Below are 15,713 nucleotides of genomic sequence, written 5' to 3' on the forward strand. Positions count from 1 at the left end.
GAATGCTCTGTTTGAGGACAGAAGCCCTTGTTGATTTTTTTGCAGGGCACTGACCATATTTTTAAGGACTTTTGCCTGCTATGTATAGCATTCGCTGCCGCTTTCTGACAGGCCTTTAAACTTTGTGATATCTGGTGGGGTTTTCTGGTAATAAAAGGGCTTTAATGGGTTATCTGTAAACTTTGTCTCTTAAGTATGGGGATGTATTAAATCTTCTTTAAATCTACCTTTCCCTTACTGTCCATCTTCAAAAGACTCTTATCCATGCAAGAGATGCCTGTGCTGCAGCAGTCTGTCCTTCCCTTCCTTTCCTCTGCCTTTCTTCTCCTGTTTGCTCAGAAGTCTCCTGCTAGAAATCCCCCAGCTGTGACACAGCAGCCCATCTCCCAGATCCCACTGATTTCATGTCTCTCTCAGCCCCCATGTAAATCTCCCTATCTTTCCCTTCAAGGTCCTCTGTAAGTTACTTTGCCTTTAATCTCATTCCTCCCACTCCTCCTCCTATTCTCCCAGTCATCCCTCTTTCTGCTCATTTTATCTTGTTCTTGGATGGTTCAATCTTGCTTTTTTTCTTCATAGTCCTCAGACACCTTAATCCATCTCCCATTTTCTGTTAGCCAAACACTTTTCTTCTTCTTCTTCTGTCAACGCTACCTTAAATCCCTTTTTTCTTCCTTGCTAGCACTAACACACCACATGCCCTCCTGCAGAGTCACCTGAGCTGCTGTCCCACGTGGTTTTCCTGGAGTGCATGTTCTTCACACCAGGAATTTGTGCTTCTCCTGCAGTGCACACCCCACAGATACAAACATAGGAGGGTCTTTTGAAGAACAGCAGTTGCTGGTAAGTAACCATGCCTCATTAATCCCATTGCTTATATGACACACAGAAAACTTTCTCCAGCTGGCTAATGAGGAATCTTTTCTGTTGATGTGAAGGCACATTTTGAATGCTCCAACTAGGTAACTGCATAAAAATTGGTGTTATTTAAGCTTAGAGTGACTGAAACTTCCTATAGGTGGCAAAGACATAAGAAGCAGCCTATTAAAGAGGTTTAGGGTCTCACTTCTACATCATTTTACTCGAGCACATCATCAGTGGCTGCATCCAAGTCACCTTCAACATCTTTACATTCCTGCACATGACAAATAATAGGGACAGCTCCCACAGAGCAGAGGAAATACAGCAGCAAGTGTCTCACATCCATTTCTCAACTGTCATCAAATAGCTTTTATCCATGGCATAGCACAAGTGTCAGCCAACTGGCAAAGGCAGCCTATATTAAAAATGTTGGGGATTATTCATGTCAACAGACACAGGGGAGCTTTTCTCAGTCAGTGGAGCTGCACTGGCTAAGGTATGGAAATGCAGCAGGTTCTCTACAGTAATCTCAAATCTGAATAACTTCAGAAGGAGGCCAGCAGCAGACTGCCATTTCCAGGTACAATAAAAAGCAATCTAGCTCAGTTAGATGAGAGCTTGGATAGGTGAGAGGTTTAACTGGGTGGTTAGATAGAAAAGGCTATACCATAAGGACATTATCTAGAAAGACTGAGGTGGTACTTTTTAAAAAAAGCTCAGATGGAAGATGGTCTGGAGGCTGTGAGCTGGTGGTGGCTCTGCAGGTTTGTTTCTGATTACCCAATTAGCTGTTAGGTCCTTAGCCTGTTTGATTGCAGGCATTTCCTGCACTGCTTCGAGCAGAATTTCTGTGGGCCACATGATTTGTCTTTTATGGACAAGGAGCAATTTGGAAATGGATTAATTCTTTCTCTTTTTAAAAGATTAAAAATTAACAGCCCTGTTTGACTGAAAATAATGTTTATTAAATGTTTGAGACTTTTAATAGGCAAAAAATATAGGATAGACACAAGCAGTAAAATTGCTTATCTTTAAAAACATCATGTAAAGCTGGAAAAGAATGGAGGTTTCAGATGTCTCAGGTTAACTATTAAGGACAAATCCCTGACTGGTATTTTGAGTCCCACTGTATTGCAGAAGACTATTTTATTCTGTCATCTTGCATTTTGAAATGGTTGCTTTTAAAACATATGGCCTGTTTCTTTTTCCCCTCGATTATTTTTGACTAGTTTAATTCTCTGAACTCCATGATGTTATGTGGATATGAAACAGGAGCAATTTTAGTGGAAAATAAAAAATTAAGGCCTGTGCAAGTCATCATGAGTAAGGTGACCTGATCTGCTCTGACACAGATCTATGTTCCACTTATGCTTTGGAAAACTTTGGATACTGTATTTTTGTCAAAACCTAATTTCTGTACCAATGTGTGATGCAGAAGAAACCCAACCAGCAAAACCCTGAGATGAATCCCATGGCATCTCCATGACAACATATAGATGCACAGTCTGCTCTATGCATCCTTTCTGGCAGACTGACTGCTCCTAGCTTTTTCCCACGCTGAGCTGAAAGGCAGACTGACCAACAGGCTGCAGAGGATGTTGCTGGGATTTAAATGTGGAAACTGAAGATCATGTTTCATTCAGGGTAAACCAGAGACAAATGGAGCAGCCTTACAGAAGGAGTGAGCCTTGCACCACAGCTTCCCTTGCTGAGGCTGCTTGGTCAAGTAAAGGAATGGGCACTGGCAAGTCTCCACTGAGTCTGAAAATTCATGTGGAGGACCTTTGCAGGGCTCTGAAAGGCTTGCCAAAAGCTTGTCAGTGTGACTTACAAGCATAGTGAGATAAGAATGGAAGGTAATTTGGGTTAATAAGTTATCCTGAGAGGGGTGGTTTTTCCTGCCCACGTAGAAGGAAAGAGAGAGTGATCCAGTCCTCTCTCCCTGGTGAAGAACTCTGAACTCTGTGGTGAGAGGTTTTCCTTCCACTCCCTGGCAATGTGTAGGAAACCAGGGGGCCAGCCCAGTGGCATGTTTCACGTTAAATCCAGCAGTAAATGTGGCCATGTCATTTACTTGCCTCCAGCAGTCAGGAGCATGACCATGGGGTCCGGAGGCTGTCCCCAGGGCTGCCCTGCAGGGCAGGGAGTGACCCCATGCAGCTGCAAAGCTGTTCTGCATCTGCCCTGGGCCCCAGCTCCAGGCACACGCAGTTCCAGCAGTGCAGGAAGGATGCAGCAGCTGGGATGGCAGAGCAGGGATGGATTCAGCAAATCCCTCCTGGCTACCTTGCTAGCCTGTCCTTCCCCCTGCTCCATGTCCCCGTGCCAGAGCGGGTGACAGGACTCGAGCGCAGGGCAAGCAGCCTGGCCGTGGCGAGGCAGCTGCAGTGCTGTAATTTCACACTGCAGCTGACGGTGCAGGAGCTCCTGCCTGCCTGTCCCCTGGCCTAGGGACAGCCCTGGCTGCCACAGGCACTCCCAGCACTGTCTTGGGAGTGAAGCTGTATTAGTGTTGGCAGTGTTTGGGAAACATTCCTACTGCAAACGGGGTAGTGTGTGTGTAACCACATAAGTAAAGCACAGCTGGCCCTTTCATACTTCTGACTTTTGGATGGAGAAAACTTTTGGACTCCTACAGGCTTCTAAGTAAGGCTCCTCAGGTACCTTTACCTCCACTCTGCTGCTCAGCTTTCCGAGGAACAGAGATAACAATATTGACCTTCTTAGCTGAACACTTTCCCATTTTTTTTATGAGATATGCTACATAAAAACTGATTGTCAGGTTTTGTTCAGCTATAAAAAAGTCCTTAACAGTGGGGCATGTTATGTTATCAGCCATAAAAAAGCCCTTATGTTGATCTTTAGCATTTAGGGATAGACCTTTGTTCTGCTTAGTTACTTATAATCTTTGGAGTGGTTTGGCCTGGGTTTGGTTGTGGGGGGTTTTGTCGCTGCTTTCTGTGTGCATATATGTTGTGTACATATGGCTGACTTTTGCTTCTGCTAGGGCCAAAGATTGCTTGGTTTGGTTGAATGTACAGATGTCAGCTGGCATCAGTCGAGTGACTGGCCTGTGAGCTGCCACTCACCACAGTCCCTCTGAAATACAAGGAAGTTAGTTTGCCAACAGACAGGAAACTGGGTAAACACCCCACTAAATAAATGACTATGATCCCCTAGAAATAACCTGCCTTGGCTTCAGCATCCACTCTATGAACATTTTATGCTGACTGACAGAGCTTGTCCATTCACTGCAAAGAGCCTTCTCCTTTACCATAATAACTCATATCTCCCTCTGTGTAGCCTCTGAAGAAGAAAAGGAATTCCTTTTTTGTCCTTAGGGCAGCTGAAAGCTTTGTCCCCAGCCTGGGCAGCACAGTGCAAGGGTGGCAGTGTGGAGGAGTGCTGGAGTTCACAAACATTGGCATCTGGGCACAAGGGCACCCAGGAGCCTTGGGTAGGTTCCTATTAAACAGCATTTCCAGGGCAATATCTGGCTGAGAATAGCAAGAAGCAGCAGACAGACAAAAAGCCATCACAAATAACATTAGTTCAAAGTCATAACCATAGAAGGAGCAGCAAAGCCAAGCCCTAAATAGTTCTCATGGCCTAATACTTCTTGTTCTGAGAAGCTGTGTCTGGAAGTGCCGATACAAAATGTGGAGAAGCCCTGGTTCTGGGCTGGGTGATACTGGAGCTCTCTGGCCACAGTCCTGGGAAGTGGCAGTAGTGGTGGGACAACGTTTACAACAGTGATGATTGAGTTTAGGGTGCTAACTGTTCTTTGTCCTAACAGATCACGGAAAAAACTGGAGCTGGGCAGGCTCCCTGTCAGGCTCTTCAGGAATGTGAGCCCAGCAGCAGGGTGGTTTTGCTAGGGACTGAGCTGCCTATCCAGGCAGAGATCAGCTTGAAGGCAGCAATTCCCTTGGAGGGTACAAGGGAGGCAGGAATAGAAGAGAGCCCAGCAGGCTCAGGTGTAGCTGGGGGAGGCCTCAGCAGTGTGACCCCAAACAAAATCTGAGGGAGGGATTTTGGGCACAGTGCTTTCAAGAAAGGTGCACAGAATTGCAAACAAAACCCCTTCTTTCTGCTTTGGCCTTGGTTTTAAAAGTTCAAGGACAAAGAGCTTTGTGCATTCGGTGTTAATCAAGAGCATTGATATAAGGAATTACCAACTCCATCAGCATTCTTATCCCAATGGAACCATCCCAAAATAACTCTCACCCCAAAATGATCGGGGCTGCATAACTGATATGGGCTGAAAATAATAATGGTTTATATATTTCTTAAGAAAAAGTTCTTATTTTAAAGAGAGCTGAAGGCAGCAAAGAGTTGGATAGGCTATTATTCTCCAATCAATTCAATTTTTAAGTCTTACTTAAAGAATGCTAATTTTAAATGAGATACTCTTCTGATCATTTCTACAATTGAAGGGATGTAAATTCACATTCATAATGAATGCTTTTTTTTTTTTAATATTTGATTGCAGTAAGCCAAATGATCCTATTTAATATCAAGGACAGAGCTGGTATCTATTTTTTGATAAGTACTTTGCATAGCATACTCCATACAGTTAAAATTTTTTGAGAACAGCTTTGGAAGGCCCAGCTCTTTGGTAGGAGAGTCCTAGTTGGTGGCATGAACAGACTCCTCCTGCAGAGCACCAGCCAGGGTGCTAAAAGTTACAGATTCCAGGTTCTTTGTCCTAATAATCTTTTACTGCCTTGTTCTAATCTCCAGCATCACCTACTCAGACTTCAAAGAAAAAGATGTGATCATTAACAACTGTCTTCTCTTTTTAGCTTTCATTTTACCTTGTTGTCAAGTCTTAGTTTGGTTGCCAAAATTCCTACCCTGTTGTACCCTCTCAAGTCTGAAAACAACTTCCTTCAGCCTTGCAGGGTTCATTTGTTTGGCTTCCCATCCTCAGAGTGATGAATTTCAAACACCACAATCTTTGGAAATGAAATGAAATCTTCCGTTCTCAGGACTGTACTTATAAAGTCCTGGGAAAAGAGTTTTGGAGGGATTTTGAGCAATGCAAGTCAGTCTGATAAAATTCCTTAGAACAATGTAGATTTTATATGGTAATTACACGCACTTAGAGTCAAGGAGGAAGCGTAAGAAATGTTATTTGTTTCTGTGTCTAATATAAATAATCGTCATTATTAACAGAATAGAGGAAAAGACAAAAAGCAGATGTCATAGATAAGTTGGTGATAATGAGCTGTTCATAATAGGAACACTTTTGTGTCTTCTGTGAGGTAATATATAAATATTTTAGTTGAGCAGAGTTTTAGGTCATATATAGCTTTCTTAGGATTTATAAAAGTTCAAGACTCAGATTTTCAGAAAAGCAGCAGTTGAGTGTAGTGCAGATGAGAAACAAATCTGTCCCTGTGACACCTTCAGGTTTCCTGAGCTGAAAGTTACAGCTAGACAAGGTCACATGGAGTTGCAGGGCCGTGGTGTACCTGCTAGCCACTACAGTGCTTTATCATGAATTATTACTGTTCAGATACTATGTTGCCTGCAGTTTGTAGATACTGAAAGAATTTTAAGAGGGACATAGTGAGAATTTCTCAGTATAACACCAGAAGCCAAGCATTTCACTTCTAACAGAGATTCATGGCTTCAGACAAAAATACCCACTCTCCCTTCATTCCCTCTTTAAATAAGGGCTAAAATTTGTGTCTCATGGAATGTTGTGAGATTAATTTTTTCTTGTATGCATAAACTGTTTTGAAGAAGAAACATTCAAGTCTCACTTGACAACAGCCTTGCATTTACAGTACAAGTGGAGAAGACCCCATCTCTCCTCAGAAAGGGACAAACATCTTGGAACTCGGCAAGTATTCTCTCCAGCTAGAACAAATACAATTTTGCAGTCCATTGATTTCTATTTACAATGCCAGGTTTTATTTGATTTATTTTTTTTAATATCTTTATGCCACAACACCAACCTCCTTTCCCCCTCCACCCTTTTAAAATGAAGTGTGACTGGCACGTGGTCCTCATTAGCTGAGAGAGATTTTGGATAAGTTAAGGATCAGACAGCAGACAGACAAAACAGGGCCATTTTGGGAAATGATGCAGCCCAAAATAGTTTTCTCCTTATGTGAGAGAGTTTAGGATTTCTGAGTATATTGGACTACTATATAGTCCAATACTCTGAAATAGTTTTCTCCTTATGTGAGAGAGTTTTTTTGAGTATATTGGACTAAGATATAGTGGATTTCTGAGTATATTGAACTACTATGTAGTGTTTTTCTGAGTATATTGGACTACTATAGAGTATATTTCTGAGTATACTGGACTACTATGCAGCTGCATGAACTATGTAGGGGGGCCTCACACATACAGAGATGGGGCAGAGTTACACACCTGCATCTTAGATGCTGTTTTTATGACTCTTAACAAATAATGGTAGCAAATGCATGGCTGTTACTTGCAGAAATTTCTCTCCTCCTGTGTGACCCTCCCAGCACTCCAGCATGTGCTGCCCAGCACAGTGCTGCAAGGCATCAAGCCAGAGTTGTCCTGGTGATGAAAGGCAGATGCTGAGAGTGGATAGTGCCCTGGGATCCTCTCCACAGAGCCTGCTTTGGGGCCCTTACACCACTGGGGCATGAACCCTCCCAGCTTCCCTCCAGCTGCTGTGGGGATCCCTGTCACTGTGGCTGTGACCAAACAGTGCCTGCCAGCACGGAATGAGCAGAGGAGCCCCAGGCAGGAGGGTACAGGAGTTGGTGGTGGTGCCTCAGAAAGCAGGCTGCTGCTGCTGCCACAGGCACTGGAGAGGTGGGCATGGCTGGGAGGGAACAGGGAGAGAGATGGAGTAGCCACTGTCAGTGGGAACTGTGGACTGAAACTCTCTGTACTGTTGGAAGAAGGAAAGTTCTGGCTGATAATAGAAAGTATGCACAATACTTAGGGGTTACAAAGAGAATTTGACCTATCAGTGAATTAAATATGAAGAAACTTGCATTGTCACTGCTCACTCTGACTGGTGCTTATGGGTGAATGGAAGATCAGACTGTCAGGCTGTCAGCTCCTATGAGTCCTAACTCTCCCCTGAAAGGGAGATGGCCATTTTCCCAACAATGGTCCCAGCTCTTTCAGTTACAGCCAGTCAAGTCCCATGACATCAAATATTAATCTGGCACAGAACTTGGGCTGTCCGAGTACATTTTCTAACCAACAGCATATCAAACCCTTTGGACCCAATGACATTCGCTCCTTTGTTGTCACATCAGTCAGTCACTTTAACCCAGATTCTCAGCCAATTCAAAGGAAAGAGAACGGCACTTCAGAGAACTGACTACTGCAAAAGGACTTTAAAAAAATGAACAGAGGGAAGGCAGGGCTGAGCCTCGTCACAAAAGCTCCCACCATAAAATGGGGAGAGCGCACAAGAAGCCTCAGATGACCTCGCAGCAAGAGGCTGTGTTGCTGTTTTGCATCACATTTCTCTGCAGGGGCAGGACTTGGATCATCCCAAATTTAGTCTCTGGGCTCCCAGCTACTTAAGAGCCTTGGTCCTGGTCTTTTTGCATAATGACATTTATATTCATTTTATAACAGAATTTCTGTCTGTATAACAGATATTTCTAATACTGTGAAAGCAAACAAAGCTCAGAAATCAGATTTCCCAGCTGGAGCATGGGAAGACAGGGCCAAGGCACAGGTCTCTTCCCATTTTCCTTGCCTGACCATGACACCACTTGTGTGGCAGAGAGGCAGTTTCTGCCTATGCTTTCTCTAGCATCCAGAATTGGCATGATGCTTTGATCCACTTCTAGTTTTGCAAGGAAAAAGCAGCTCTTTAAACAGTTATCAGAGGGCTGAGCATACAAGCACAGGACATTAACAAAACCATTCCAGTGAGCTGGGGGAGGGGGCAGGAAATGACAAAAATGAAAAGAATTTTGTTCTTCTCTAGACAAGCCTAGAGACAGTAAGAGAAAATTATAACTTGACCTTCAATTATTGAAAGGAAGCAAAGAAATAAAATTTAGGCTCAAGAAGATTCCTTCCTAATGACTTGAACCAAAAGCCAAAGCACATTAGCATATGAGGACTGGAGGGTTCAGAGAAATTGCTGGAAATTGTAAGCCTATAGTCTTGGAGGAAAATACAGGAACTCCCTTAATTCAGTAATATACCTGGCATGCCTCAAGAAAGGGAAGGTATTGGTATTGGTTCTACTCCTGACCTTGTAATGTGCAGAATAGATGGCTCAGGGCACAGGTAAAGAATACAAGGCAGCTTTTTAAATGGTCAGAGGGATTCTGCCATGGACTTTTTTTCAGAAGGTGTTTCTGACTGAACTGGAGTGGGAGAAAATATCAGAAGCCCAACATGATTGTTGTCAATTGCAGAATCACCTGTTAAATGATGGCTAGAGGCATAAACTAGCCCTGCTATGCACAACAGGGTGTTCTCTGAAAACTGGTAAGAGCCTTTGGTATTTTCAAAGTTGGGTGCAAGTACCTGAGCCTGAGCTGTTTATATTTAAGGACAAAAAGTTAGCAAATAAAGAAGGAGACCTAAACATGTTTTTTAAGGATGTCTGAGAGAATTCAAAGCATCATGTGAAAAGCTACTTCCATGGCAATGGAGTACAAAATTAATTGCTGAGGCTTAGAAGTGATTACTGTCTGAAGGATTGATAATCTTGTGTCTGTTCTAGCAAGTGTTTGCACATGCATGTGAACACACACACACACATCCACAGCCCATCTGAGTTGCTGGTTCCCTTTGAGGCAGCTTCAGCTGCAAGGACAAAGGCAAAATAAGCCAATGGATGGGAAGACCCTCTCAGTCCTTGGTATTTCCATGGCAGGAGTTGCAGCATAGTAGTCAATGCAGCAGTTGTTCTGCAAATGGAGAGCTCTGGTCTCAGGCTGTCAGTCTCACACCCGCCGTTTGGGAACACCTACATTCCATTTAAAAATAGGATTGTAAGACCTGTGAATACAAATGGGCAGAAATTTTACTATTTAAAGGAAAGTTCTGGGGAAACTGTGTCATATATGTAGCTCTTTCTAAAATGTTAAAGGCACCCAGGATTACTTGTTCTGCAACCTCTGCTTTCTGTGTCCAGCCAGTAGATGGATGAAACTCAGATCCTGCATGGGACTATCCTTTCCCCCAACTGCCTGCCTCCTGCCATGCTCCACTGCACTACTGCTCAGGCAAAAGCATTTTCCAAAGTTGGGAAAGGACTGGAAATCACATGGATTTGCAGCTGGCAGCCTTAATGGTTGCCTGAGTGATCAAAGTTGGTGGCTTGGGGAGGAGCAGCAAGAAATGCAAGAGATGTGCTCACTGCCTCCAAGGGATGCTCCAGCAAAGGAGAAGGAGCTGGAGGGAGAGCACTGAGGGCCGACACCACCCAGCCCAGCCTCCTGAAGCTCTGGTAGCTTCAGAATAGTGAGATGTAGAATGTCACTGTTGTGAGGAGTGTGGGGGTGTGAGGGGAGCAGAGGAAGGCCAGGATGATGGAGGATGACAGTGGAGGCACTAGGCCGGGTCTGTGGTGTCCCATTCAGAGGTTCAGGTGGTCCCTTGACCAACCCTTTGCTCAGTGTATCTTGGCCAGTTTTAGTGGATGTTTGCACAGTTCTCAGCTTTTTGAAGAAGTGAGATGACTCCCACTTATGCGTTCCTGTTATTTAAAGGGGAAAGCAGGGTGTTTGGACAGGAATGAAGGCATCAATATCTGATACCCCTTTTGGCAGGTAAGCCAAGAGCATGAGTGGGAAGATCTGCCAATCTCGAGGCATTAAATATTTCTGCTTTGACTTACACCAGCTCCAAGCTGTTGTCAGAAAAACGATTAGCTGCTTACATCCAGACACTAAGCCAAATCCTGGCTCCAGTGAGGCCAGTCATAAAACTCAAATTGATTTCAGCAGCAATAGAAATTAGTCTCCTAGGCAATGGTCAAGACAGAGGAATTGGATGGCAGTTTCCTATCACCTGACAATGTAAGTTTATGTTAATTCACCCAAGGCTGTGATATTTTGAAAACTGGTGTGCGAGTGTACATACAGCACCAGGGCATGGCAGTACAGCACAAGGAGACCAAGTCTTGGTAGCTTCTGATAGTGATTTCCAAAGTTTCCTGCAATTTCAGATGACTATCTTAGGAACTGAGAGACATGGAAGTGCTGGCTCCCAGCTGTGCATGACTGACAGTCTATGTCATATCACTTAGTCCTGAAAATTTGTTCATTTAATTACTCAGCCAGACTGAAATATTAAATGCTGTTTCAGAATTCTTTATTACAGTATATGCTTTCCAGTAACTGCCTCACTTGTTCTCCACTAGCAGTGGAAGAAAAACCCTCCCCCTGGGTTTTTACTGCCTGTAAGAGTAAACACCTCTTAGAAAGAGATTCTTTTCTTTAGCCATTTTCTCTTTCTGGCTGCATTTATATTGGTCTCAAGAACATGTGCAAATTGCTGTGGATGTTCTTCAATGTCCATTTAGATTTTCTCCTTTCCTTTAAGGAAATGCTCATGGACCATATTTTTTTATTTCCTCTTTGCTTTTCATTTCTACATAATTTCCCATTGTGACTTATTTTCAGATTCCATTCTGCACACATATGAAATAAGTTACATTTTATTCTATTCTAGACCTAAATTCTACATTCACCATTAATCTCATATGTTTCCTCTTAGATTGCATAAAAAAATCTGCAATTCAGAGTCCTGTCTGCTGTCCTGTGATAATTCAAGTCTTAGATTTATTATATTTGCCAACAGTAAATACTGTATCCATTTTTAGAGAATGATCCAATCTGCTTGTGTTTCCTGATCTTTCTTCTCATTCCTTTGTTATGATATGCTTTTTGCCTCTTAATTGTTTCCATATGAAATGGCCTCAGTCACAGTGGCTGCGATGAATAACGTCCATTTCAAACTCTCAGGGTTTTGGTCACAGCAGATAACCATGAACTGGTTACTCCCTGCCTTCAGCAGCACTCCTTGTGGACAAGTAATAAGTTCTGCAGTATTGGTAAGTGACAAACACCAAAGAGCAAATGTTGCAGGCAAAAGGCAGCTTGGTTAATGTGATTTCTGCCCTTTTAGCCAATAGTCTTCATTTCACTTTTAAGTTCTGAACAGACATGAAATTTTTTTCCAGTATGGCTGAATACCATTAGGAACCAACCTAGGTTCTCTCCCATGAACTGGGTTTAAAATGTCTTTTTTCTAATAACTGGGGGAGTCCCTTTTATGTTTTATATACTGAGGCTCCTTTATTAAAGTATAAATCTGAGCCCCTTCAATGAGGCAGAAAGCTCTGCTGGTTCTTCTGCATTTCATGGCTCAATACAGGGCTGGATGCACTTAACTGGGAGGTGTGAAGGAGCATCCTGGAAGAGATGGAAGCTAAATATATTCTGCTACAAGATTTCTTCCATTCCACTCTCCACCCCCAGATCCCAGAGACTACAATGGCTTATGCAGGGTTTTACATATGCAGCTAATGGTGGAGGGAGGAGAATTCCCACGGATAAAGAGCTTTAGCCCAGTACCAGCACAGCACACAGCCTGAAGTGGTGCTGGGGTGGATTCTGAGGAAAAGCCTCCCATCGTTGCTTCCAAAGAGAGGCCCTACACAATTATTTTTAGGAAAGGATTCCTGGCTAGAAGGACATCCTTTCCTGCAGCTTTGATATAGGCCCCTGGACAAGGTGGAGAGGGGATGGCATTTCATCTAGACCCCTGCACTCAGTGTATTCTCTTACTCAGCTCCAAGGGGCTTCCTGGTCTTGGGAGTTTATTTTGCTCCAAGCCACCCTCTGACAGTGTGTGTGCCTCACACAGCTTGCAAGGCTGAAGTGCTGTGGTCCTTCCAAGGCCAGGTGCCTGTCGACACACTTTCCATCTTTTCTGAGAGCATTGCTTTCTGTGTAGGAAGCCCAGCTCCACAAAAACACAAAAGAGCAAATAAGAGTTTCCTCTCATTTGCCCCTGATTTTTTGCTTATATAATTCCACTAATTTCATTTGCATGAGGACAAAACCAGACCTCTAGTCTCTTGGTAGAAATTATTTTACAGGGCCGTTATCCAAACCAGAAGGCCAAGCTGGAGTCTACTTCTCATGCACAAACCACGACAGCAGAAGTGACATGCAAAGTGATTATTTTATTCTCACTCTATGTTTTTTATGCATGTTTATGTATGTTGAGTGCAGTGAGATGGGGGCAGAGAACAACAGCCAAGCAGCCTTCCCTCTTCTGCCCGTGATTGTCTAGCTCACTGGCTTTATCTCCACGTACACAAAGGGAAATGAAACCATTAAAAAAGAAACCTGCAAGCTGTAAACTCTGAGAGAAAGAAATTACTGTTGATCTGTCAGGTCTGTAGGTGAATTACTTATTTATGTAGTTCAACAGATCTAATATTAATCACAGATGAAAGACACAAGTTAAACATGCTTTGCAAACACACAGAATGCCCTCTCTTTTACTTGAGAATGGGTCAACTTAAAATTGCTCCTGGACAGGCACAGATAATCGAGTGGGGGAGCAGAAATGAGGATCAAATGAAAGCAACTCAAATTGCTTCTAAAAGTTTCAATTGAGTATGCTGCTATAAAAGATAACACAAAAGCTAAAAATCGTGGCTCAAGCTCAATTTTTTGCAAGCAATCATAAATCTTAACTTCAGCAGCTTTGTGTTCGTCTAGGGGCACTGGACAAGTGAAAAAAAGTTGACCTCATCATCATGTGAAGTTTCCTATTCCTGTCCTAAGTTGTCATTGGTAAAAGCCCGCAGCAAAAATTCCAGTTGTAAACAGTGATGTGCTGCCAATGTTTCAGCAAGGGTAGCCCACATTTTTTCCTCTCTGCAGCTGCAGCACAGCTTGTGCATAAGGGGCTCCGTGGCTCTAGAGGAGAGGGATGCAGACCAGACCCCCAGCCCTCCCTTCGTTGGCTTCTCTGGTGAAACATAAATGCCCTTTCTCAGGTGTGACCAAAGAGGGAGATGCTGTAATTTGTAATTTGCTGCAAATGAGTCACAAGGTCTTGTTTCTGTGGAGCTGCTCAAGGAAATAGGAGCAAGAAGCCCTTACCCTCTCTTGCACCCCCTCCAATTGCACAGCACAAAGATGCACCTGCAGGTTTTGCACCCTCACAACTCCTTCTCAGAACTTGTGGCACCTTTCCATACCGTCCTTTTGGGAGGGAGACACTTGATTTTTGGGTGGCTGACCATATGAGTGATGGTGCAGATGTTCCTGAAATGTGGGGTGAAATTCAGCTCCCCAGACAGCTGTGGGTTAGACTTCACTGCAGAGCTGAAGGACGTGATGCAGCAGAACAATGAGTTCCCTTCCAACATATCTGCCAAAGGCAGCAGGCACGTGCCTCAGCATGCAGCTCCCACTCTCACTTGCAGGATGGCTCCTTCAAATCTAGTTTTAAAAACATGGGGATCAGTGACTACTTATTAGCTGTCTCCCTGCCTGCCTGACAGTTTTCCTTGGTACAATTAAATATGTCTCCAGGATGTATAGTAAGTGTCAACTGAATTTTTAAAGCATCATGCAGACAATGTATATGATGTGGAAAAATACACTTCGGATCTGGTAGCCCGTGACTGAAACAGACAAAGAGAAAAAAAGTCTGGGTAAAGAAAATCAGATAAAAAAGCTTTGGAAAGAATTTCAGGGATAGTAACCTCCCTTTGAAATGTGTCTGTGTAGTCAGCGTCTTGGAGAACCTTGAAAATGTTTGTATTTTTTTCCTGCTTTATATCTGTAAAAATACCCCACTCATTTTTTCTTCCCTTCAGGCCTAGTCAATATTGTCATTAAACAACTGAAGAACCTCTTCTAAACAATTGGAAAAAATGTGCTTGTAAAACTGCAAATACCTGTTTCCAAAAATAACTAAAACTGCTGTGGTTTCAGGGACACGAGTGATGCATTTTGAAATAGGACTAAATGTTTATTTACATGAGAGAGCATGCTAGCTCTGGTCTACTGAGAAAATAATGGGCATTAAACCTTATACAGCACACAGTCCAGTGAATAAAAAGTAGATTAGAGTGATTTAGTCATCTACCTTTTCTTTTTAAGACAAACAACTCACTTTGAGGCTGAGCAAAAGAATAACTATTTTGTTAACAAGTCATCTGTTTTGATTTTAAAACTCTTAGGACTTCTTTTATGTAATGGAAGATAATGAGAGGCACAGCAAGAAGCAGGTTTATTGCGTCCTATAGAAATGTATCAATCCAAAGGTGGAATGTCACTTCCTTAACTTGGTCTTCTCTGTGTCACTGAGTTGATGTGATGAGGCTTTGGTACAGTCCCAGCCGGCCAGTGGTGGATTTCCTTCGAGGCAGAGGATGTCCCAGAGGTAAGAAAGCTGTCCCATGTCCCCACCTGCCTTCACTGCCCAGTGAAGGAGATGGCACGAGAGGGAAGAGGCAGAGAGATGCAGCCTGAGCAGCACAGGGCTGTGATATTGCCTGCTCGAGCAGCTTGCACTAATTTGAGCAGCCCAAAGGTCAGGACTATTTATGCAGATAAAAGGTCAATGGCAAGCTGGCATGTGGCTGCAGGCTATCTTGGTACGCACTTCACCCGGGGCACTGGTGCAGGCTTCTGATTCACAGTTTGTCTTTCTGCATGAACTTTCAGGCCAAGCTTTGGCTGGGAAAAAAAAATCTCTGCCATGGGAGTTGACACAGTTAGGATCCAGATGCAATTTTTTTTTTTTTGTGGCTCAGGCTCATCTGTAGCTAAATCAAACCTGTGAATCATTATTTATAAAGGCAGCCAAATTCTGAACTGTTTGCTCAGTATTTAATCGGCCGT

At 43.3% G+C, this 15,713-nt stretch overlaps 1 long non-coding RNA gene across 1 annotated transcript; it reads left to right on the plus strand.

Annotated features, from left to right (window-relative positions):
• Nucleotides 1-790: 790 nt before the first annotated feature.
• LOC135445838 (uncharacterized) lies at nt 791-15,241 on the plus strand. The gene is made up of 3 exons (XR_010439608.1): nt 791-843; nt 11,805-11,893; nt 15,050-15,241. It is a non-coding gene; the product is annotated as an uncharacterized LOC135445838 (long non-coding RNA).
• The last annotated feature ends 472 nt before the right edge of the window (nt 15,242-15,713 follow it).

This window comes from Zonotrichia leucophrys, chromosome 3 (genome assembly GCF_028769735.1).
Source record: "Zonotrichia leucophrys gambelii isolate GWCS_2022_RI chromosome 3, RI_Zleu_2.0, whole genome shotgun sequence".
Lineage (NCBI taxonomy): Eukaryota > Metazoa > Chordata > Aves > Passeriformes > Passerellidae > Zonotrichia > Zonotrichia leucophrys.